This window comes from Peromyscus californicus, unplaced genomic scaffold (genome assembly GCF_007827085.1).
Source record: "Peromyscus californicus insignis strain IS unplaced genomic scaffold, ASM782708v3 Scaffold_12__1_contigs__length_115047231, whole genome shotgun sequence".
NCBI lineage: Eukaryota > Metazoa > Chordata > Mammalia > Rodentia > Cricetidae > Peromyscus > Peromyscus californicus.
This window is the reverse complement of record NW_026294413.1, coordinates 84,127,490-84,152,781: the sequence shown is the minus strand read 5'-3', so window position 1 is coordinate 84,152,781 and position 25,292 is coordinate 84,127,490. Positions and strand designations below refer to the sequence as shown.

At 48.7% G+C, this 25,292-nt stretch overlaps 1 long non-coding RNA gene across 1 annotated transcript in view; it reads right to left on the bottom strand.

Annotated features, from left to right (window-relative positions):
• LOC128107574 (uncharacterized) overlaps positions 1–23,640 on the bottom strand; it is a 103,868-nt gene extending 80,228 nt beyond the window's left edge. Inside the window, exon 1 of the long non-coding RNA XR_008217133.1 lies at positions 19,917–23,640. This is a non-coding gene — a long non-coding RNA (uncharacterized LOC128107574). The remainder of the gene's footprint in view (positions 1–19,916) is intronic.
• Between the last annotated feature and the right edge of the window lie 1,652 nt (positions 23,641–25,292).

The following is a 25,292-nucleotide window of genomic DNA, read 5'->3' as shown; positions in this document are numbered from 1 at the left end:
CTCTAGGAAGACCTTCCCTAGCCTCTCTCCCAGCTGATAGTGGTCAATCACCATACTTGGCACTGTTTGGATTGTGGCAGCCTCAAGCCAACCTCTGTATCCATTGCTACATGGCCTTCTCCTACAAATGTCTAAACCCACTGTTGCAGGATATTTTATCACACTGTGAAACTCTGAGACTATGTTAATAAAATTAATCTTGGATCGGGGGCAGAGCCAGAGACTAGTTGACAAGAATTAGCCTGGAGAGTATGGAGGACCTGGGAATATGGATAGAGAGATGCACAGGAAGGAGTAGAAAGGGGGCTTAGAGAATCTCAGTCATTTTTTGGTTTGGTACAGGGAGAGAGAGACACTCTCCTGATGGGTCTCTGGCCAAAAAGGAAGGTCCATTGGTTGCTTCTCGGCTTCTTCGAGCTAGCAGGTTTTCACGCCAACATCTGACTCCCTAGTCTTTATTGTTAAGAAGCATGATAGAGACTTAGTTAAAACCTACATTTGGCAGCCGAGGCCGAACCAGTGCCGACTGGACCAGAAATCCCTCCAGGCCAAGGTCTGAGTGACAGGGGCAGCTAGGCACTGATGGTAGTTAAAATATCAGTATGTGCAGGTGCAGCCACTAAGCCGACAGAAAAACAGCAGCACGCATTCTCATAGCTTTCCCTCTGTGTGCCTGGTCCTTCGCTGCCATTTTCTTTCTTTCTTTTTTTGTTAATAGTTTATCTATTGTTTTTATTTTATGTACATGGGTGTTTTGCCTGCATGTATGTCTATATGAGGGCATCGGATCCCCTGGAACAGGAGTTACAGACAGCTGTGAACTGCCACGTGGGTGCTGAGAATTGACCCTGGGAAGAACAGCCAGTGCTCTTAACTACTGAGCCATCTCTCCAGCTCCATTGCCATTTTTGTAAAAAAAAAAAAAAAAAAAAAAAAAAAAAACTGTAATAACTATGTATACAGTATTCTGCCTGCATGTATGCATGCAGGCCAAAAGAGGGCACCAGGTCTCCTTATAGATGGTTGTGAGCCACCATGTTGTTGCTGGGAGTTGAACTCAGGACCTCTGGAAGAGCGGCCAGTGCTCTTCTGAGCCACCTCTCCAGTCCCATTGCTCTTTTCTAATGAGGACACCAGTCATCGGATTCTAGTGCACACTGACCTAGTGTGTGAGGTCATCTTAAGTTGATGGCCTGTGCAAAGCAAGGTCCAGGTGGTCATGAACCCAGTGTGCCTGATGCTTCTGTCCATGCAAGTCAGCGGTCCATTGCTGTTAGAAAATACCCAGAGGACAAAGTCAAATAGTGCTTAAAAGGAAGAGAGATCACTTCACAGTTTCAGAGTTTGGTTCACAGTCTCTTCATCCCATTGCTCTGGGCCTGTGATGAGGTAGGATGTCACAATGGGTAGGACATAGTAGAATAAAGCCATCCCCACTCACCTACAGCTGACAAAAGAGAGGAGGAGGTGGTGTCAGGGGTTAGACTATATCCCCCAAAGAACGTTCCCTAACAATCTAATGTCTTGTAACCAGGTCGCACATCCTAACATTTGAATAGCAACAGCATTTGAATAGCAACACCAGCTGCAGACCATGCTATCAATACATGAGCCCTTGGGGGAATTTTCACAGTCAGACAGTTGCCCAGGGTGGGTCCTAAGGGTCTCCCCAAAGCTAAGGAAAAGGGTGGGTCTTTGGTGCCATAGGTCCACACACATTTCTCGCAGGTCTTGGAGGTCAGGAAGCAGGTCTAGGTGACCCTTTATTTTCTTCATGACTTTTTAAAATTTTACTTGTATGTGTGCATGTATGCCACATGTGTGCAGGTTCCTGTGGAGGCCAGAAGAGGATACAGGTCTTTGTAAGCTGTTTGATGTGGATACTAGGAACCAAATTCTGGTCCTCTATGAGAGCAGTCAGCTCTCTTAACCACTGAACCAGTTCTCCAGCCACCTCTGGCACTTTGGAAATTGAAATCCATTCCCACGGTGCCTCTCTCCTTCATATTTCATCTTCACTCAGAGCAGAACCTCTGCATCCTGGCCTGGTCACCCTGCTACCCAGCCATTAGCACTCCTCAAGTCCTCCAGTACACTAAGCCATGGATTCCCACCTTACATGTGCCTTCTGCTCGGTGACCCTGGGCTTGAGTAACGGGACATCTTGTGGGTCTCAGACCTTACACAAGGACATGTACACACACACTCCTGAACTCACACTCATGCATGCACACATGTACACGCATGTGCAGTCTTCCTAACCCCACAGAAGGATCCCCCACAATATTCTTTCTCAAATGTCCTGGTTTCCCTAGCAATCGCCACAGTGTGTCTATTCTGTTGTTGGTTTCTGCGGCTCCTGGCTTGCCATCCCACTGCGAGCTTCATAAAGTGTAGTTTATTTGCCTCAGCATCCCTAATACTTAACCCAGTGCCTGACGCATAGCAGATGCTCCAGAGGCACAGGGTGACTGAATCAATAACGCGCAATTTCTGCAGAGTCTTCTTGTTGCACAAGAGAGAGGGGACAGATCCGTGAGGGGCTGATTCTGCACCTGAGTAGGCAGGGCCTCCAACTGAGGCTCCAAAGCTCCCTGTAATCTGGGGACTTTCTGGGCCAGTTTCTTAGGAAGTCACGTGAGAGCCAGGCCCGGTAAGCCCAGGGCAGTAATTCTCAACTGTTGTTGCTGGGGGCGAAAGCAGAGAAAGCCCTCACCAAGGAGAAAGTGGGGAGCATGGGAGGAGCCAGCCCCCCATCCCATGCCTGGATAGCACCCATCCTTCAGCTACCCAGCCAGGGAAGTGCTCCCTCAGCCCTTTCATGGAGGCAAAGTGTTCACCACACAAGCGAGAGGACCTGAGTTTGGATCTCCCGTGCCAAGTGAAAAGCCAAGTGTGACAGAGTGTGCCTACAATCCAAGCAGAAATGGAGTAGGGGGGCTCTCTATGACTTGCTGGACTTTGGCCAGTCTAGCTCAATCACTGAGCTCAGTGAGAGACCCTGTCACCAAAAATAAGACAGTAGCAGCTAGGGAAAACATCCAGCCTGCGTGTGTTGACTTCTTACCTCCACAGGCACATGTACACATGTGAGCGCACGCGCGCGTGGGTGCGCACACACACACACACACACACACACACACACACACACACACACACACACACAAATACCACATGCAAAAAGGTAAAATATAAAACCAAAGAAACTACCCAGGGATGAAGATTTGGGGCAGATTCTGGGCAGTCAGCTAGTCCTGGCAACCCTGGCCCCTGCCGTGTTCTTCCCACTGGGCTGGCATTTGAAGCCCAGCTCCCCCACCCTGCAGGCCTCCTGGGCATCACTGGAAAACCTAGGCTGTTTGGGAAAATAACCATCCCTCCCAGCTGCACCCGAGTGGGCAGATGTGAAAGAGTTTCCAGGAGGCTCCTGGAGAAGTCACTAGCAAAGCCTTGGTCCTCCCTCCCCATCACTTCCTTGCAGCAGGTCCCTTCTCTAGGGTGTAATGCCTGTGCCCAAGATGTGAAGCCAACCCCGGAACTTTTCAGTCAGCGAGAGTTCCTCCTGCTCTGGGTGTGCTGTGTTTTTCTCTCTCCCAAGCAGTAGTAATAACTGGCTCTGACGCCTGGATGGACGAGTCAGCTTTGCTGGAGGGCGAGTTAACTCACCCACATGCGTCTCATGAACTCCTCCCCAGAATCCTGCAAATAGGGTAGTGGATTTCTCTCTTAGGGAACCCAAGCCCAGTGCATTCAGGAGCCTGTCGGTCCTATTCAGGGTCTCATTGACTCCTTTTGATTGGATCGCCCACCTCCTCACACGGGAGGTCTCCCTGCCTCTGAAATCATCCCCTGTCCATTAAATCCCCCCATAGCTGTTCATATAGCAATGGTCTAATAACAGACCTACCCATGTTGTGCCAGCTCAGACATCCTCTGTGGTTGCCCCTTGTCCATCACATTGGCTGCTGTCTGACTGGCACCTGCTGTCTTGCCTAGGAGCAAGCCTCCTCCTCCAACCCTCTCTGGAACTCTTCCTCTTTATGAACTCTTCCCATAACCTAGACAGCTGCTGCTCCCGGCCTGGGTACCTTCAGGGCTTCAGGCTTCCCTGGTGCGCATACATGCTCTCATCTGGTAGAAATCCAAGCCTTCTCTCAAGACCTTGCTCCAACCCCTTAAAGCTCCACCCACCACCCTTACCTTCAAAATGTGTCTCCATCACTCAGTGGGCAGCATAACCTAACTGCAGTTTCCTGTAACTGCTTTCTATTTTTCTTCTTGAGTCCAGGCTTCATGTGACCTGGGCTGGCCTCTGACTCACCAGCTAGCTGAGAGTTACCATGAACTCCTTACCCTCCTATCTCCCTGTTCCAAGTGCCGGATTACATGTGTGCACAACCACACCCAGTTTATGCCAACCCAGGGCCTCCTGCATGCTAGGCAAGTGCCTACCAAGTGACCTTCACCTTTGATTCCTGTAACTACTTTTTATAGACGCGATGGCATGTTCTTACGATTAACCTAAATAGCCAACCATAGCGGATTGCAGTATTCGTGATAGGTGACTATGGTTAGAAAAAGGTTCCTCCTACTCACGAGAACAATACCCCTGGCCTGGGTTGAGACCTAACTTTCCAGTTGGACCAGGTCAATCATTTGGCCAAGAGACCCACTTCCTAGGAGAGCAGACTCACCTTAAGCCATGCTAAAGAGATGGGTGGTAAAACGAGATCTTGGAACGAGTCCTTACACGGGATTCTGTACTTTCCTGCCCAGCATCCCAGCCCCTAGTGTTGTGCTTTACTGAGGCACTCAGCCGCTCTGCTAAACCATTCAGAAAGGCATTATGTCTCCTCTTCTTATTCCTCTCTCCACTCTAAGCATGCCTTCCTTAGCACTTTGGGTTCCCCCAACATTGGGGTGTTCTAGCTCTCTCCCTAAAGCCTCCCTCCATGCAGTTGCTTGTCTACCACATGACTGACTTCCATGTTTAAAGAGCATACCATTTTTCCTTCTGTCTTCCATTCTCCTCCTCAAGGCAACTGCTAAGGTTTTACAACAACTGGGCCCACTCTGGGTTTTGTTTGTTTGTTTGTTTGTTTTGTTTTTCTTTTAAACTCTAGTAAAATCATCCTTGAGTTTCCACTTGAGTTCTTCTTAAATCCTTTTATTAATAAGACTAAGAATCCTGAGAGGACCCTGATTTCCCTTGTATCATCTAGCAACCACAAAGGGATCCCCAAATTCCAGGAATACTACGTCACCCTAAGAAATAAATGGTGTACTGTTAGGAAAGGATGCAGACGATATATTAATCTGAGAAGAAACACAAAGGACAAAAAACAAGAAACACCCCAAACATCTACATGTTTTTATGACTTATTTGTGCACTGACAAGGACCTGGAGGAGTCTACACGAAAATGTTGACTGGTATATTAAAAACCAAGGTAGTAGTATTATGACTAATTTTCAACTTTTCTTTTTCTCTTTTTTGTCTTGCCTATATTTTCAATAGCAAATGCTATAGCAAAGAGCAATAAATGAGTAGTTTAAAGAATGGTTGGTAGGTAATTTTCCAGACTTTGGAATTAGGCAGGTGAGTCCTTGGGCTTTGTACTGAGCAAACCCTGGGCAGTCGGGGAGCATCACCCTGTGTGTTCAAGGTGAAGAATTGAGGAACAGAGAGATCTGCACTGTTTTGCTCATCAACCCAAGCCCTCCCTTTCATAATCAAGGAAGTCAATGGCCATTTCCTCTGATTGCGTGGTTCTCTGGGCCAGGCCCTTGGGTGGACCTTCAGCTCCAGCCCTAAATCCACCACTCAGTAGCCACCTCATGGCTTTGGGAAGGCTCCTTTCCTCCAACAATCATCCTCCTTTTTCATCTATCAAGCAGGGAAATGATGGCACCAGCCCATTATAAAGACAGAAAGCAACAGGACCACAGAGCATGCAGGAGTCTGATATTTGTACAGGATCACTATTGTTACTGTAATGGACACATGGGGGTCCTGAGAGTCCTGTAAGCAGCAACTATTATCACTTCCACTAAGGAAACCAAGAAGAGTACAGAATTGAATACATACTCAAAACACGAGCGAGCAAAGTCTGCTCAAGTCCTTGCAGCTGGGAGATGGATGAGGCAGGATTCTCCTCATCCTTGTTGACTGAAGGCCAGGCTTCCAGTTCTAATCTACTGTGATATTACTGGTAGTGACACATGCAGTGAGTGGCTTATCCAAAATCATACAGTTAGCGAAGAGCTGGATCCTGCACCTACTTCTGAAAGGCTTTTACCCCTCACATTTCCTCAATGTGTTAGTAAAACAGCCCTTGTCTCCCTGGAAAAACTCATCTTTGAACTGGCTGATTCTGGGTTTCATCCAGATGTATCTGAACTTGGGAACTGGGTCCTGTAAGAAGCTGATGAGTCCTATGTCTCAGCAGCTCAGGGAGGCTTCCCCAGGGCTAAGGGTGGAGAGAAGGGGCTGTGGTACAGGAGTGATGTAGAAGCTGAGCACTACCGTTGTCCTTGGGAAATGTGAGCGAAGTCCAGTGGTCCAAGTAGCTCGAGAGAAGCGAGGATCCTGCCAGGTGGGAGAAGCTTGGATGCCAGCTGCCTATTGTATCACCAGACTGGAGAGGAGTCAAGTCTATACCCAAGGGCCCATCACTCGCATGTCACAGGTTATAACCTTGGGTTTTACCATCTCAACCTCAGACAGCCAACAATCATCCAGGTGAGCTACGACTTCAGAGAGGCTCAGATGCTGATGACTGGTTCTCTCCCTCTCCCTCTCCCTCTCCCTCTCCCTCTCCCTCTCCCTCTCCCTCTCCCTCTCCCTCTCCCTCTCCCTCTCTCTCTCCCTCTCCCTCCCTCTCCCTCCCTCTCTCTCTCTCTCTCTCTCTCTCTCTCTCTCTCTCTCTCTCTAGCTCCCCAAACACTCACCTCTGAAATCATCAGTGTTTGTGGATGCAGGAAATTCAAGACAAGCCAACCTTGAGATGCTCTAATCCAGGGGTTCTCAACCTTCCTAACACTGTGACACTTTAAAAAAAACACTTTTTTTTCCTCATGTTGTGGTGAACCTAACCATAAAATTATTTCACTGCTACTCCATAACTGTAATTTTTCTACTGTTATGAACCATAATGTAAATATCTGATATGCAGGATATCTGATACGTGACTCCCAAAGGGGTCACTACCCACAGGTTGAGAATCACTGTTTCTAAAGCTCCGTAAATCACCACCAGCTGGCCAGATATACCCAGCTTGTTTTGTGCAGCCTTTGAGTTAAGGATGGAGGCAGGAAGAGTGTTTCCTGACTTCTGATACTCATAGTTCAAGCTCCAAACCTGGTTTGATTGGAACCCAATCAGGCCACTCACCTTCCATCTACAAGAAGCCACTGAAGAGTACAAGAGAGATACCAAGACTCACAAGGCGAAAACATTTTCTATACTGGCTTGGTTGGGGTTTCTGTTGTTGTTATGAAACACTATGACCAAAACAACTTGGGGAGGAAAGGGTTTATTTGGCTTACTCTTCCATATTGCTTTTCATCATTGAAGGAAGTCAGGGCAGGAACTCAAACAGGGCAGGAACCTGGAGACAGGAGCTGATGCAGAGGCCATGGAGGAGTGCTGCTTACTGGATTGCTTCTAATGGCTTGCTCAGCCACTTTCTTATAGAAGCCAGGACCTCCAGTCCAGGGATGGCACCGCACACAATCCCCCATCAGTCACTAATTAAGAAAATGGCTTACGGCCAGCTGTTATTGGAGGCATTTTCTTAATTGAGGCTCCCGTCTCTCAGATGACTTCAGCTTGTATCAAGTTGACATAAAACTAGGCAGCACAGATACGTACAAAGGTAGTTCATTCCTGCTTCTGACCTATCTACCTCCATCTTCTTCTAAAGCACGAAGGCACTGCCAAGGTCCAAAGGTGCTGCCACAGGGAGGCAGCAAGCTCTGCACAGAGGGTGTGTGCAGAGCATTATGAAGCTCAGGTATATCCTTCTCAAACTTGCCCGAGACTTTGTGATTCCCTCAGACCCTTTTGCCCAGTATCAGAGCAGCTTTCTTTCTGGGCTTCCCTGAGCCCCTGGAACTGTGGTTCCAGCCCCAAACTGTGCCTCAGGTTTATGTGGGGCTATTGTAGCCCTCCATTCACTGCCAGCCTTGTCTCCCATCTGACTCCCAGAGCCTCAAACCAAGAGACAGTCTCCTCTCCCAATGGCTCACCTTGCACATCACCTTGTTCAGACTGAGAAGTGCTTAGAGCTTAGTAAAGCACACACTCCTTGGAGTGTGCCTGAGAGGGTGTTTCTAAAGACATTCAGATCGTGAAGGATCTGGTCTCATGATGGTTTGATCTGTGGATGGATTCCAAATTTGGATGGGTTATTGGGAGGTATTAGAACCATGGAAGGTGGCGTCTTGTTGGAGGAAGTAGGTCGGTGAAGGTGTGTCCTGGGGAGATCTTCGGCCTTGTCTCACAGCGGTTCCACTCTTCTTCCTGGGGGCTGTGAGCTGCACGGCTCTGCTCTACCACTCTCAGTAAAGCCTTCCTGCTCCTTCATTGTTTTTGCCAGGCGCTTTTTGAAAGTTTATTTATTTTGATTTTATGTGCATTGGTGTTTTGCCATGGGTGTTGGGTCCCCTGGAACTGCAATTATAGACAGTTGTGAGCTGCCATGTGGGTGCTGGGAATTGAACGAGGGTCCTCCGGAAGAAGAGTCAGTGCTCTTAACCACTGAGCCATCTCTCGAGTCCCCTTGGCTAGGCATTTTGTCACAGCAACAAGATGCTAACTAACACACCTCTGTTGTGTTTTCCCCATCAAAGCTTTCAAACCTCCAGCTTCCTGTCACTCAGGACAGGAAGCCAAGCCTACAAGGCCAAAGAAAACACACCTCCTCCTAATTCCCAGATGGCCACCTGCACATGACCTTACAGCTTTCCCAAGGGTCCACAGCCCCTCTCTTTGTGGGATTACACCTCCAGGCAGGTGGAGGGAGGGGTGCTATTTGTCCCACGCATGTGTCTGGAGCCCAGAGATGCCTGCTTCCCCACCGTGGCACCTTTGTTCTTGCTATCTGCCCTTGTCTTGACCTCTCTAAGTGATATGACGAGTCTTTGGGGGTTTCATTGCCTTCTCCCTGTCACCGAGGTCACACTCTGCCTGTGTGCCTTCTTTCTGGAATATAATCACAGCCAGGGACTGTGTAAATTGAGGAAGAACTTCCCAGATTTTGCATCAGGATACCCTTCCTAAAGAAGGAGATGCTATAATCTCAGTCACTAGAGAAACAGCCTGTGCACCCCAAAACACACAGCCCAGTGTTAAGGGCATCTGCGAGGAAGAAGATTGGAAGCATGCACATTCTATCCTGTTTCTCATGAAGCTCTGAAGCCTATTGTGTTACTTCTCACAGGCTGGGGGAAGCTGGGGAGGAAGAAAGAGATATTTGCCCCTAATGGGCTGTGAGTTCATTAGACCATAAAGGCAGAGAGCTATATGCCTCAGACAGACACATCAACCCAGCCCTAGGGCCCCAGACATGTGTGCACACACCGCTGGTGAAAGTCAGAACAGGAGACACCATAGAGTCAAGGAAACTGCCCAAGGTCATACAGTGAGTGCATGGCAGGGCCAGGAGTTGAACTATCTGACATTGTGACCTGTGCTTTGTGCTACTTACAGGGTAGACATAAACGAAATGGGTAACTATGGGTTGTTTGAATAAGAATGGCTCCCATATATTTGAATGTTTGGTCACCAGGGAGTGGCACTATTTGAAAGGATTAAAAGGATTAGGATTGTGGGAGGAAGTGTATCACTGAGGGTGAACTTTGAGGTTTCAAAAGCCTGTGCATAGCTCAGAGCCTCAGAGTCTCTCAGCCTCAGGAACAGGATGGAGGTCTCAGCTACTGTTCCAGTAGCAGGCATGTCGCCATGCTCTCTGTCACAATGATACTGGACTAAGCCTCTGAAATGGTAAGCTAGCCCCCACTTAAATGCTTTCTTTCGTAAGAGTTGCCTTGGTTATGGTGTCTCTTCACAGCAATAAAACAGTGACTGAGACAGTAACCAAATGAATGGATGAGGCAAGGCTAAACACTAAAGAATCAAAGCAAGCTAAGGAGATTTTAGCCTCAGAGCTGGCTGGCACTGGAGCTGAGAAGCAATCAGCTTTGGGGACATCTGGAGATACATCTGTAGCCAGTGGGAGCAACAAGTGCCAAGATCATCACTGTGCTGTGAATATTGATTTCTCCTGGTTAGGGTTCCCTTTATGAGTTAGGTCCTCCTTCTTTCCTTAAGGCAAAAGAATAGACGCTAGCTGGTGTGTAGACCTCCCTAGTAGCTCGGCTTCTCCATCAGACGCATTGACTCCAGACGGAACAGGAGGAAAGGACAAAGAAGCAGAGACTCTGGAGGCCGCAGGTAGACAGAGGGGCCCTGCCTAGTGCACTGGCCAAGTCAAGTCTGTAGAGGGCAGCTGTTGCTATGGCTCCTGGAGGATTCCAAGTCTAGAGCTGATATTGCCTACAGGGATTGACTCCATGGCATTGTTCATTAGCAATGACAGGGGTACTCTCCAGAGTGACTTGGCCACGTCTCTAGCTGGATAGCCCTGAAACTTGATTTTTTAGGGGTCTTTTTATGCCCTCCAGAACATTCACTAACCTCCATAATGTTATTTTGGTACATTACATTCCTTGTCACTCAGCTCCCTGACAGATGCAGGAAGACACAACAAAGGTGACTAGATCCCCCAAACCCCATGCTCCCCATTCTGCTGCTTGGTCCTTTTGCCTTTGTGTGTGAGTTCTGTCACGAGTTTTCCTCAATAGACTGTGAACGCAGCGGCAAGTGCCAGTTCTGAACCTAATACAGTCACCACCTCGGATACATTGGGACACTTTGGAAACCGTATTTCAAAAGTTTGTTTTCTTTCTGTTATTTTTTTTTATTTTCTATGTATGAGTGTTTTGCCTCCACGTATGTATGTCCCACCATATGCATGCTTGGTGCCTGCGGAGGCCAAAGGGTGTCAGAGTCCCTGAAACTAAACTTACAAATGGTTGTAAGCCTCCACATGTGGATTCTGAGAACTGAACCTGGGTCCTCTGAAAATGAATCACCGAGTCATCTGTCCAGCCCCTGGAAGCCGCATTTTGAGAAAGCAGTATCGTAAATGGAAAGAACATGGGTCAAGGGGTAGAGAACGGAACAGTTAAGTAACGTCAGCTGATAAAGAGGAAACGAACAAAAGGAAGCAAGCAGATCTATGAGGGAGCCTGAATCTCTGGGCCACCAGACAGCAGACAGCCTGCTAACCCACATCACGTGGTGCATGAAGGAAAAAAAAAACGACAGACAGAAAGACACCGGCCACTGAGACCAAGGGCTCGCACATTACTGCAGCTCAGCTCAGTTAATCCTGTTGCAAAGGGTTTGAGGATCGGAGCGAAAGGCAGGTGGCACGGAGCACAGTGAATACCGGGGAGGATGGTGTGAAATGGCACTGGTGTTGTTGCTGGTGCGGGAAACCCTTCTGTGATTTTATTCCAAGCATGATGAAAAGCTGCTGGAAGGACCTAAGGGCAAACAAACCGAGCCAGACACCAAGGCGAATGGTTGCCTTCCACACAGTTCAGAGACAAAGGGCCCTGTGACAGGGTCTCAAAAGATATCTAATCAGCCCCTGGCCCCTAGCTCATGCTTCTGCCTTTTGTGTGTGCTGGGCGCTCCCGAGCCTGTAGTGTATTCCCATCAATGGGAGCACACTCTCTTTCCCTTGTAGCCTAGTGGCAGAGCCCAGCAATCCTGAAGCCATTCCCTGGCTCTCAGAAGCTCCTGCCCAGCCTTGCCTGGTTACACCCTTCTGCATACGCAGAGCCTGGATACCAGACATCAACCTCCCCCAGGGCTGGACTCGGAAAACAGAGCAGGCTATGGAAGTGTGGATCCAGGCTCTCTGCCCTGTGTGACATGCCAATGGAGGAGTCTCGGGATCTCTTAGGCTTTCATCACCCTCAGCATGTGTGCCCTGGGGAGAGGAGAGAGGACATTTGCATCTCTGGGCCTGGCTCCCTCTGCCTGCCCTGGCCGCATCCCCAGCCTAACCTCCAGCTTCATGAGCTGAGGCAGTAGGAATTTATTTACAAGCTCATTATCCCTGTGACTCACATCCAGCTGGGCTTGGGGTGTAACAAGAAGCTGGGGAGTGGTCCCCCAAGCAATCGGCCGTGCCCATGAGGCCTGGGGAAGATGTGAGCCAGGACCAGCAGGGCCTCACCACACCCAGAGCCAAGAGGGCAGATGGGAGGAGTGGAAAGGAAATGCCAGCCCTCCAGTTTGTCTTGGCTCTAGCGATTCTAGGCCTTTCCCAAGCTCTGGGTCGAGTCCAACACAGAGGCCTCAAATGGAAGGTTTGGCTGGCAATCCATTCTTGACTTTTACGTCCCCAAATGTTCCAGGGAACTTGGGTGGATAGAGAAACACTGACAAACATCTCTCCAGTTTCTTTCCCACCAGGAGATCCCTGCCCCTTGGCCCTGCTCCATCAGCCCCCTGGGTGGGAGGTTTTGCACAAACACAGGCCATGGCCATGAACTCGTTCAAACTTCTTTTACAACCACTGCTTTGTTCACAGTGAGTCTCGCTTCATCCATTTTCCAGAGAAAAGCAAGGGACTCTGCAAGGTGAGGCACAGCAAAGGATAGATTAACAATATTAACTAATAACAAAACACAACAGTTTAACATTACGTAACAAAGTTGCACGAATGTGCTCTTCCCCGTCTTCAAAGACATCTTACTGTACTGCTCTTGAACACAAGCTCTTCAATACTGCCACAGTTGACTGATAACCGAGATGGCTGTGACTAGTGGGAGGGGAGTGTATACAGTGTGGATACACTGGACAAAGGAACCAATCACATTCCTGACAGAACAGAGCACAGTGGCAAGATTGCTTCATGCTACTCAGAATAGCACACAATCTGAAACATTTATGCCTGGAATTTTCCATCTAAAAATTCCAGAACGTGGTTAACCACAGGTAACTGAAGCTGGAAAGCAAAACCACAGATGAAGGAAGAGGGTTGTGGCCTGCCTCCTTTCTCTGATCATCGCCTTCTAGATGCAGCTTGATACTGTACCTGTCAGGAAAACAGGAACTACTTAGGTCTTTCAAGCAGGAGAGGGGTTTACATAAGAAGTGGGTCAATTGTAGCACTGGCCATGATTTCCCTCTTTTCTGCATTTAATGTGATATGAATTTAGATAGAGACAGGCCACGTGACTTAGTTTGTTCAAGAAAGCATGACAGATGCCATACTACTTCTAAGACCTGACATCTTCCCACTGGCCCTCCTGGAACCCTGCACAGCAGCATGTACACATGGCTAAGCTCAGTTGCTGCTATAAAATGAGAGACCATCCAACCAATCAGCAGCTAGGCCACCTTACAACAGATTCAGATGTATGAGCATAACTCTATCAGGACCAGGGAAGCCACCTGGTGAGCCCAGCCCAGGCTCTGATCCAGTGTGCTGATACCACATTTAACAACTAAGTTGCGGGGGTGGTTTCTTTCAGAACACCCTAGATACAGGATTTACAGAACATTAGGGTGAGCAAGACCAGTAAATTCAACCCAACAACTAGTAGCCAGGCCCAAGACCCCACTATGTCCTAGCCACTTTTCTGAAGACACTTAGCATAGAGGGTAGAGGGACTTTCTGCTTCCTGTCACTCCATCCACTATACTCCATTATCACTGGATCTCTTTGGCATGGTGATTCAGGCACTACTGGTCCATTTCATCCTCAACCCTGTCTACCAGCTCCAGCTCTAATTGATCCTTATGGAGGCCAGAAGAGTTTGTGGAGTGAACCACCAAAGAGGTAGAATACCTGGCTCTGTCCACTGCTTCAAGACCTATTCACTTTCTCTATCACTAAATTGACCCAGAATCTAGTAATAAAAGAATAGCTGGAGGTCCAGACCTTCAAAGATACAGGAGGGTTTAGATGAGACCTAAGAAATGGGGCTGGCTGGTATAGCTTCCTCAGCCGCCACTCAACTGATTCTGCCCTTCTGTCTGTAGTACTGTGATCGTTACTTTAAATATCAACTTGGCACAGCCTAGAGTCACCTGGAAAGAGAATCTCAATCAGGAATGATATAGATCAGATTGATCTACAGACATGTCTGGTTTGGGAGGTTGATTGTTATTGGAGATAGGAAGATTCATTCTGAATATGGGTGGCACCATTCCCTAGGCTGGATGCTGGAATGCATAAGAATGAAGAAAGCTAGTCAAGCACAAGCAGCAAGCATGCAGAGATGCATTTATTGTCTCTCTGATTTTGGCTGTGGATGTGATATGACGAGCTTGAGTTCCCCTAAATCATGGACTGTAACCTAGAACTGTAAGCCAAATAAACCCTTGCCTCCTCTACGCCACTTTCCGTCAGGGTATTTGTCACATTAGCAGAAATGAAACGGAAAAAGCACCAAATGTGGAGTGGAAGTAGATAATAAATTTTTATGTCAACTTGGCACAGTGTTGTAGAGATAAGAAAACTGTCCCAGGGCACTGCCAAAGCCTGGGGATGACAAGGTTGCAGTGAAAGACTTGGAACCCTCATCGGTTACATTACGCTGAGGCATCAACACATCAGCCCAGACTCAAGACAAGCAGACAGAAACTGATAAAAAGCGAGCCTTCCCTAGGAAGGAAATCAGTTGTCTGAGAATGTAAATATATGAGAAATGTCGACCATGGATGCTTTGCAGACCTCTGTCTAGGAAGAAGGCTGTTTGAGCTTTCTCTGTCGATATGACAAAATATCTAAAGCTAGATATCTTAGTTAAGGTTTATTGCTGTGATAAAATACCATGGCCAAAAGAAACTTGAGGAAGAAAGGGTTGATTTCTGCTTACAACTCTTTTTTTTTTTTCGAGACAGGGTTTCTCTGTGTAGCTTTGCGCCTTTCCTGGAACTCACTTTGGAGACCAGGCTGACCTTGAACTCACAGAGATCCGCCTGCTTTTGCCTCCCAAGTGCTGGGATTAAAGGCATGTGCCACCACCGCCCGGCCTGCTTACAACTCTTAGGCTACACTCTATCACTGAGAGAAGTCAGGGTAGGAACTCAAGGCAGGAACCCAAGCAGCGACCATAGAGGAACTGTGTTTACTGGCTTACTCATCCTGTTTTGCTTCGTTGGCCTTCTTATGCCATTTAGGACCACCTTGCCCACTGTGGGCTGGGCCCTACTACATCCATTATCAACCAAGAAAAAGGCAGTACAGGCTTGTCTACAGGCAAATCTTATGGATGCATTTGCTCAATTGAGACTCCCTCTTCCTAAATGACTCTATCTGTGCCAAGTTGTAAAAAGACACACTGAGTAATTAATAAGTGATAGAATCTATTGAGCTCATGGTTCTGGAGGCAAGGAAGGTGAAGAGTTTGGTACGAGGTTCTGGTAATGAACTTCCTACGGCATCCAAACGTGGCAGAGGGCAGCATAGAGTGATGCCAGTACAAGTCGTCCTTCCTCTTCTTAAAAAGCCACTAATACTGTCAGGGGGCCCCACCTTCCTGACCCTCATCTGATCCCAACAGTCTTCCATATGACCCTCCTCTGAATGCATTAACATATGGCTCTGGGAATTAAGTGTCCAACATACTTTTAGAAGGGACAGATTCAACCTTTAGCATTCTTTTCCCAGGCCTGACTTGCTTCTGCTTCTCTCTGTCTAACTTCATCACTCCTATGACCTCAGTTACCCCTGGGTACCAGAGTCCTCCTAGACACATCTTCAGGCCCACACCCCCGTCTCCCCTTTATGGGATTGCTCATGGTGCTCCATCTAACATGGCTCTTCATCTGCACCAAGCACTTGCGTCGGTGCCATCCCCGGGACACCTCCATCCTTTAGCTTGAGCTTCCAAGTGTTTCAGTCCTGCGCCTCTCCATCCAGTGGGTCCCAGCGCTTCCAGAGGGGGCTTTCTAGCCATGTTCCTGCCATGGCTCTCTCTCTTTTTGTTGTTATTTTTCTTTGGTTGTTTTGTTTTGGTTTTTATGAGACAGGGTTTCTCTGTAGCCCTGACTGTCCTGGAACTTTCTCTGTAGACCAGGCTGGCTATGAACTCAGAGTTCTGTCTGCCTCTGCCTCCGAGGTGCTGGGATTAAAGGCATGCGCCATCACTGCCCGGCCAGGCCCTCTCTTGATATACACACTTATTGACTCTTTGCCACCCATAAGTAACCTCCCAGATCTTCAGCCTGTCAATCAAGGTCCTCCTGAGACTATTCTGAACAACCCCCTCAACACTTCTCACCCCATTCCCTAACAACAGTGGGTGTCTGACATGCCCGCAGTCAGGTTCCTTCATGCTGATAACTGGCAACACTCTCCCCTAGCCCGCTCACACTCCAGGATCAGGGTTGGTGATTTTTAGATGCTGTCCTAGTGGCGTCTATCTGACCTGCAGCCTAGGAACTCTGTGAAAGCTGGGGTACACACCAGCCTCCTCTCTGTGTCCCCAGACCCTAATGTCTGCTATCCAGACCTAGAAGTTGCCCGGGATCTGTGAAGTTCATGACAGAAAACATGTAATCAGTTATACAGAGATAGCCACAAATAATTTCAGCACTTACTGTGAACCAGATAGTTTTCAGAAGTCATTAGCTCATTCAATCCTTACCAAAGATATTGCTATTAGCATACTGGTTAGAAATAGGAAAATAAGAAGTGCAGAATTTGAACAATGTACCCAAATCCTTTAAGAAGCACATGATGAAACCAGTATTCAAAGCTAGAGTGTTCACACACTTCACCATTAGACACACAGCCTCTTTAGTATCCATCTTCCATGGTAAAACCAGCTCCATCAACACATGGCATCCAATCCAGGGCTTTGTGTGTACTAGGTGTGCTGGATAGTACTATGTTAACCTGACCCAACCTGAAGTCATTTGCAAGGAGGGAGCCTCAATTAAGAAAAATGTCTCAGCCGGGCGGTGGTGGTGCACGCCTTTAATCCCAGCACTCGGGAGGCAGAGGCCGGCGGATCTCTGTGAGTTCGAGGCCAGCCTGGGCTACCAAGTGAGTTCCAGGAAAGGCGCAAAGCTACACAGAGAAATCCTGTCTCGAAAAACTAAAAAGAAAAAAAAAAAGAAAGAAAAAAAAAAGAAAAGTGTCTCAATAAGCTCAGACTTTAGGCAAGCCTATAGGGCATTTTTTTCTTAATTGGTTATTGATGTTGGAGGGCCGAGCTGTTGTGGGTGGGGCCATGCCTGGGCTGATGGTCCTATGTTCTATAAGAAAGCAGGCTGAGCAAGCCATAGGGAGCAAGCCAGTAAGCAGCACCCTTCCATGGCCTCTGCATCAGCTCCTGCCTCCAGGTTCCTGTCTTGTTTGAGTTCCTGTCCTGACTTCCTTTGACAATGAACTGTGATGGGGAAGTGTAAGCCAAGTAAACAACCCCCCTCCAACTTGCTTTGGTCATGGTGTTTCATCACAACAATCGGTAACTAAGACACTAGGTAAGCTCTCTACCAACATAGCTACATCCCCAGTCCCCATTTTCTGACTTGTTGCAACTCCACACCAGAGATTCCATTGTGGCTATCTGTGAAAATGTGCAGATCACTTATCTCTACCCTAGTTTTTGTTTGTTTGTTTGTTTTTTTGGTCGTTTGTTTGGTTGGCTTTTCTTTTTCTTTTTTTCTCTTTCTCTCCCTTTTTAGTTTCAAATATCGCTTTCTATGGGCCCCCATGATCCCTCATGGAAGCAGAAGACCTTATTTCTCTTATCACCTGAAAACCAGAGCATCAGACACTTTTCCCCAAGACCTATTTATCTTCAACTGGCCCTACTCTTTCCTCTTAAGTCTCTCCCAAGGAGACAGATGCCCTTTCCTGCCCAGTTAGTCCCCCAGCTGACAAAGCTCTGGATTCTAAACCTTGCTTTCACTAAAACAGTCTTGTTTTCTTCCTTTCTTTCTTTTGTGTGTGTGTGTGTGTGTGTGTGTGTGTGTGTGTGTGTGTGTGCGTGTGTGTGTATATGTGGGTTTACAGATGCATGTGCATGTATGTAGAAACCAGAGCGTCAGTGACTTCCTTAACGGTTCTCCCCTTTACTTCTGGAAATGAACCCACTCCCTAAACATGGAGCTAGGTTAGTTAACCAGGGAGCTGAGGGAGCCTCCAGCCTCACTCTGAGCAGCAATCATAGTCATTCAGTGCTATGCTGTGCTTTGGCCTGGATGCTGGTGACTGAATGCAGCCTCACTTGAAAAACAAGCACCATCAGATGGAGCCATCTCCCCAGCCCTAACTCACTTACTTTGGCCTGTGGTAGCCGAACTTCAATGATGCCCCCAGTGCCATCAAACAATACTGGCCCCCTCACCACCATCGTCAAAATGATTGTCCTGGTCATGCACAGCCTGGAACTATCCTGCTGTTGGGAAGCCCAAGCTAGCCATGTGGAGGGGTGATGCTTACCAGTCCCCTGCTGTCCCAGCCACCCAGCCAAGATGTCAGGCATGCAAATGAAGGAGCCATCTTATTCCCAGGGAACTATTAAGACCTCTTACAACCAGAGCCATCTCCTGCATTGGGGGCCACCCCAACAGAGGCCTAGACAGCACAGAACAGAGACAAAAGAACCAAGCCCTTGTGCTGTGTCAGAATTCCAGACACATCAAATGTCATGTGTCATGCTCTCCCTTTGTGTTTTAAGGTGGTTTCTCCCTGAGACAGTTGATGGATTTTTCTTTACTGACTTGTCATCATTCAGTATGCACAAACGGCTTCTATTCCAGAAAGTGAGGACTGCATGGGGCAGGAGAGGGCAAGGGAGATTGGGGGATGGATAAAAGTGGAAAAGGAGATCAGTCCCCAGCAGCCGACCAACAGGTGAGAGACCTTCAGGCAGGCTACACCACCACCCCGGACACCCACTGGATCTGTAACCTCTATGACCCACTCTGCCACCCAAACCCACCGACCCCATCATCCTCCCCTTGGCTTAATCATCCATCACAACATCAGCAGCCCCAAGCACCACATACTTCAGTCGGAAGAGCAGCAGACCCTATAGGCACAACCCACACCAGCTGGAAGAACAGCAGCCCCTACAGACACAAGCACCACCTTCACCAGTTGGAAGAACAGACTCCATAGGCACAAGGAAAGCCCACACCAGACAGAAGAACTGGACAATACGCTGCGTTTGGGCACCCCAACCCCCACAAACCTCATCTGAGACAACCCTACTGGACCTGAGGACCAGCCAATCACCAGAACCCTTGGCCATTCAGGCCAAAAGACAATAAAGGAACAAAAGACCCATCCAACAAAGACATCACAAGAAGCAACACCTGTTCCTATAGTTGTCCCAAACCCAGATGGGTAAACTGCAGTGTAAGAATACATTCAACAACATAAAGAACAATATGGCACCACCAGAACCTAGTGTTTCTATAACAGCTAGACCTGAACATCCCAATGCAGATGAAACAGAAGAAAATAACTTTAAAATAACTATATGAAGATGATAGAGGCCCTTAAAGAGGAAATGAAAAATTTCCTTCAAGATATTGAGGAAAAGACAAACAAAAAAGTTGGAAGAAATCAATAAATCCCTTAAAGAAAGCCAAGAAAAACCAATCAAACAGGTGAAGGAAACAGTTCCTGCCTCTGCCTCCTGAGTGGCAGCCAGCACTCTTAACTACTGGGTCATCTCTCCAGGCCAGAGCCTTCGCTTTCTTCCTCTTCTTTTTGGTAAGTGTTGATGGTCCCCAGCCTCGTACACCCCACTCTCTTCTGTGAGTCGAGTTCTCCCCCACTCCCACACTGAGCAGAACCACACCTACCCTTCCCAGGGGTCCTGTTGAGCCGATGAACACATCCATAGACCCTCCCTACACATCAGTATTTGACATGTCAGTGTCTTCACAGGGTCCCACACCGTAGCTCCGTCTCCTTGAGAGGCCTCCCTCGGCCGGCTCCTCCAGCAAGCCTCTGTGTTCTGGGCTAACTGCAGATTCTCTTTCCCCGTCATAGCCAGCTCATCTCTCCACTGCTCTGTTAGGTGGTTTTTGTTGTTATTGTTGTTATTTTATTTTTGTCTTTTTGCCGGGGACGGAGGTGGTCACAGAGAGGGTCCTCCTGCCTCTACCTCTCTGATGATGAAATTACAACTTCGGACAACTATGCTCAGTTGAGTTCTGCCATCCGTAAGTGTTAGGAGTTGGCTATCGGCCCCTTCTCTTCGGGCTGCTAGGCTGGTCTCATTCTGAGCTCAGCACACCTTCTGTGTAGCTGCTACACTTGTGGTTTCATTTTGTTACGTTCACGTATTTGTCTCACATGGAATTTGTCCTGGTATGAAGTTTAAGATGTGACTCCAACTTTTTACTTCTCCAGTTTCCCTGACTTCATTTCTTGAATAAAACATTTTCACACTCAGTTTGAAATGGTGTATTACCTTAGGCTAAGTTCCCATGTGTAAGTTCTGGGTTTATTTGCACTGCTAGGCCTCCCAGCATTTCCTTGTTGCTGTGTTTGATATTGACAGGTAGCTAAGTCCCCTCCTGGCTGCCCCCATTCCAGCTATGTCCTAGCTACTCTCCCTGTCAAGGACTGTGACGAGTTCGTGGGTTTTTCTCTTTTTGGAGACAACAGATCAACTTGCCCTGTTTCCTAGGTTCTGGCAGAAGGTACAGGAGACAGCGCTTTAATCAAGGCTGAGGAGGTGGCTCCGTGGGTAAAAGGGCCTGCCTTGCAAATACGAAGACCTAAGTTCGAATCCTCAGGACCCACATAAAAGCTGGGTACTACGGTAGCACCCATTTGTAATTCCAGACTGCAGGGAGATGGGAGGTAGAAATAGGAATCTCTCCAGGAACTTGCAAACCAGCAAGCCTGCCATTCACAGCAGCAAAACAGCAAAGGGGAGCCTGTCTCAGACAAGGTAGCATGGAGGACTGACATCTGAAGTTGCCCTTTGCCTTCTGCACGTATATACACACGCACAGGGGGAGTGTGGGAATGCACACATGGGGGATGCTTTATTATTCATATCAGCAGCAGTGGTCAGAGTAGCAACATGTGTGGTGGTTACGTGAGCTTCTCATTTGTGGTGGTCACGTGAGTCCCGGGTGCCACAGCAGAGATGAAGAGGCTGTATAGGCAGTGGTTATGATAGCAAGGGACAGTCTTGAGATGAGTGGAGTCAAATCTATTTCCACTAGATATCTGATCTCTACCCCGGGGTGGTTGCGGGGGGCGGGGGGGTGGGGAGCATTACCTGTATCCTGTGGGCAGTATGCAAATTTCTCTCCACGTCTGAGGACCACACTCTCTGTGGCCATGCATGCTCCTTGCAGTTTGGAGTAGGCTCTGCTCAGCCAAAGCAGCAACATAAGGAGTCCATGGAGAACTGTCTGGATACTTATTTATTTTTCCATAGGAACGCTAGAATCAGTTTGTCTAAACACTGACAACAAAGGCTTGGTTTCTATCGAGACTCTTATTAAATTCTGAATCATCTGAGGGAAAACAGACAATTTCACGATGTTCGTTTTCATGTCCAAGAACATTATTCAAATGCTTCTTGTTGCTTGGAAGCATTTTAATACCTCCTCTGCTTAGATCTTGCACGTTGCTTCTTATGTTTATTCCTAGGTTTTTTCATCTTTTTCGCTGTGGCTATAAATGTTTTCCGTTCCCATTTTATCTTCTAACGGGCTGCCATTGAGTCTTGCTCTTTAAATGAATGCTTTTCCTCCGAGGTCCCTCCTCGACTTTCTTCCTTTCCTCCTCAAGATTTCCCAGGATGATCTTGTTCTCGCCCAAGCCTTCCTGAGCATCTGCCAGCTGATGCCTCCGGATCGTCATCCCTACCCTGCGCTCTCCCAGGAGCTCCTCCTGCAGATGTCATACTTGCCTCATGAGCACTCCGAGCTTTGAAATGAAACTCTCAGTCTTATTCCCAAACCAGCTACTTGGGCCATGCACCAGGCTCTGCCCACAACATGCCAGGAAGCAGTGGGCAAGGCAGTATGTGAACAAAGACATGTGGCCCACAGGCTTTGGTGCAACCCAGAGCAAAGCCTAGGGTACTCTGAGACTGGGGTGAGAGGGGACATGTTGAATATGAAGGGAGCATGGGAGGTCTGGATAGGCTTTCTCAGGACAAACAAGCCAAGTTAAAGTTGCGGGGAGGGCCATCCAGACCTAGGGTACAGCGTGAGCAGGGCACAGAGAGGTGAGTGTGCTAGGCACAGTGGGCCCCGCTGGCCACCAAGCATAAAACTCACAGGAATGGGCTTGCACATTGAGTGTTGCATGTCACGTTTGGTATTTCAAATACACACAAGCGAGGCTAGGTTTGAGTGCAAAGAGCCTGTAACTGGTGAACCCTGCTAAGACAGCCGACTGTGCAGGCCAAGGGTGCCACCAACCGAACCAAAATGCAAGCCTCCTGGGAGAAGCAAGTGCAGAAACATTAGCGAGGTCTAGCTGGAAGGACCAGATATAGAGCATGCACAGGGAGGCACAAGGGTGGCTCCAGATACAGAGCAGGTTGGTAAAAAGTGAAACCCAATCGAGGCCAGGGCCAGTAGAACAAGCAGTAGCTGATGCAGGGCTAAGAAGCTCAGGGTGGACTGAGCACCTGCTCTGGGCAAGGCCCCCTGGTCAGTTCTTTGAGTGAATCTCCTCAATGAATGCTCAGCTAGTAGCGCTCGAAGCAGGCAGTGTACTGCCCACCTAGAGGAGGGAGCTGAGGTGCAAAGAGCAGTTGCTTGCTCGAGGCCATAGTAAGAAAGCAAGAGAGCTGGGATGGAGCCCAGGCCTAACCTTTTTGTCACCCCATCTTATCCACTCAACTCTGGATGTTGTGAAAGGCAGTGACCTCTCAGACGTCCCATGAGAGAAGGCAGAGTTGGATGTCATCTCTTAGGTGACAAGAGCCCTTAAGTGCGTGAGGATGTGGCCGGGCTGATGGTGCTGTGGAGAGAAGATATCCACCTGGCTTTCCACGTGCAGCTCCTGTGGCGGCTTTAGCCATTGACCTTTCTCCGTGAACCAGGGCTCCTCTGCAGAACAGAGGCCAAATTGAGTCATATCAGGGGAGACACTCTCTGATGGGTGCAAGCCAAATAGCACCTCGTTTTCCTGGATGCAAAGAATACTTCACAGTCTCCTCAGAGCCATCAGCAGGACCATATGACATCACATGAAGAAGGCACTTCGTGGATGACAGAGGGCTTTCCTGGCTGGCTGTTCCTCTAACACCCTGCAATTGGGGAGAGTCTCCTTACTGTGGGCTTCAGAGCTGGGGCTAGCAAGGGGAATCACACTCGGTTCTCTGCCCCTGCTGCCAGCTTCGAAGGTCTGGGACTCTGCTGGCTAGTGGCCAAGAACTCTCCTGGAAGCCCAGCCACTCCTAGGGCTAACAATGCAAAATGCCCATGCGGAGGAGATGTGGATAGCCAGAAACAGGAGGTGAGCAGCTGAAGGGCCAGAGGATCTTCAAGCCCCGTTCCAACCCATAATGGCCAGCTGGGAAAGTGCTCACATTGCCAGGGCTTCTGATCTTCTAAGAGAAGGTAGACATCCAGCCAAGTTTTAAAATGCGCTTCCTCCTCCTCCCCCCTGCTCCTCCTCCTCCTGCTCCTCCTCCCCCTCCATCTTCCCATCCCTTCCCACTCTGTTCCCCCCCCCCTTCTTTCCTGTGGTGAGTGTGTCAGGTGTCTTTCTCCATCTTGTTCCATTGAACCGGAAACTCTCTGGACTGGCTCACTAGCAAACCCCACGATTCTCTTTCACCTTTCCAAGAATTACCAGTTCATGGGAAGATCAGAAAACAGGCTTTCAGGCTTGCATAGCTAACACTTCACCCACAGAGCCATCCTCCCAGCCCCTTAAAATGCAGTTTTTTAAATGCAACCAGTTTAGCAGTAGTGTGAACATGGGGCGGGAGTAGTTTAGCTTAGATGGTGGTTAGGATCTGAATTATGTTATTGTTGTCCTTGAACTTTGACAGGGACATGCCCATGCCATGTTAAGTATGTAGGTACATGCCCAAGTGCTCCTATTTTCAGCAAGGAAACATTCCAGGGCTATGGGATTCTCCAAATGATGTGTGTGCCTATGTAGACACACACAAAGATAGATTGTCCCCAAGTTGGTCAGCCAGCTCCATCTTCTCACGTGTATTAGTATGAAAATTGAAAGGAAGGCCCACAGGTGTCTAAAGTATGACATTACATGTGACGGTGGGGCCCTGCTCCTGTGTGTTGATGCCCATGTATGTGGGCTCCCATGCCCGCCGGGTCTGCGCCCTCCAAAGGCCGTGTAGCAGAGGGCAAGGCTGCTTCCTGAGATGCTCCTGAGGGGTGGCATTGTCCACAAGGGAGCGTGGTGGTGGCGGTAGCAGCAAAGAAGAGGAGGCGCCTGCGCGCTAAGGAGGCAGGAGGCGCAGAGCACCCGCAGGGCTGGCCTGGCGAGCTGGAAAAACCCGGGTGTCCGTTCTGCTTCCAGGTCCCGGTTGTCCCCTCTGTCCCCAATCCCGCAAGTGGAGCAGTGGGGAGGAAATGGGAGGGAACAGAGAAGAGCTGGCGGTGTGGCAGCTGCACCCTGGGCGCTGCGGGAGGGAGGAGGGCGGCGCGCAGCCGCGGCCATTAGTCACCAGATGTCACCTTCTGCTGCCAAGGCGGCGGCTGGCTCAGACAATGGCCGCGCGGTGGAGGGGCGGGCCCAGCCAACCCCAAAGCCTCGCCTCTGCTGACACCTACTGCCCTAGGATCACACTCCCAGGCTGCCCGACCCTGGGGCTCTTTGCTGGGGCCGTTCCCTTGCCTGGCCTCAGCACCTGTCCCCTCCCGGTATCTGCAGAATTGTGTCATTTTTCCAGGATGTGATGCTGGCGTCACCTCCTGCGTTTCCTGCCTGCCTTCCTGCCCCTCCTCCAATTTCAGAACCCTGTGTCTCAACGTACACAACAGTCTTGACTACAGAATGGGCTGTGTGTGGCACAGCAGGGACCCCCATTTTTCTGCCCTGTGGAGAGTGCCTGGTACTCAGAGTTCTGATCTGCAGCGCTGTAAGATGAAGTTCATCTCCACCGTGGTGCATTTGGTCCCATGCAGGAAAAAAAAAAAATTGTTTCCCTTACCGAAGAAATCCAACCAGGGAATGGCTAATTTTTTTTTTTTTTTTTTTTTTTTTATTCTTGGGCACAG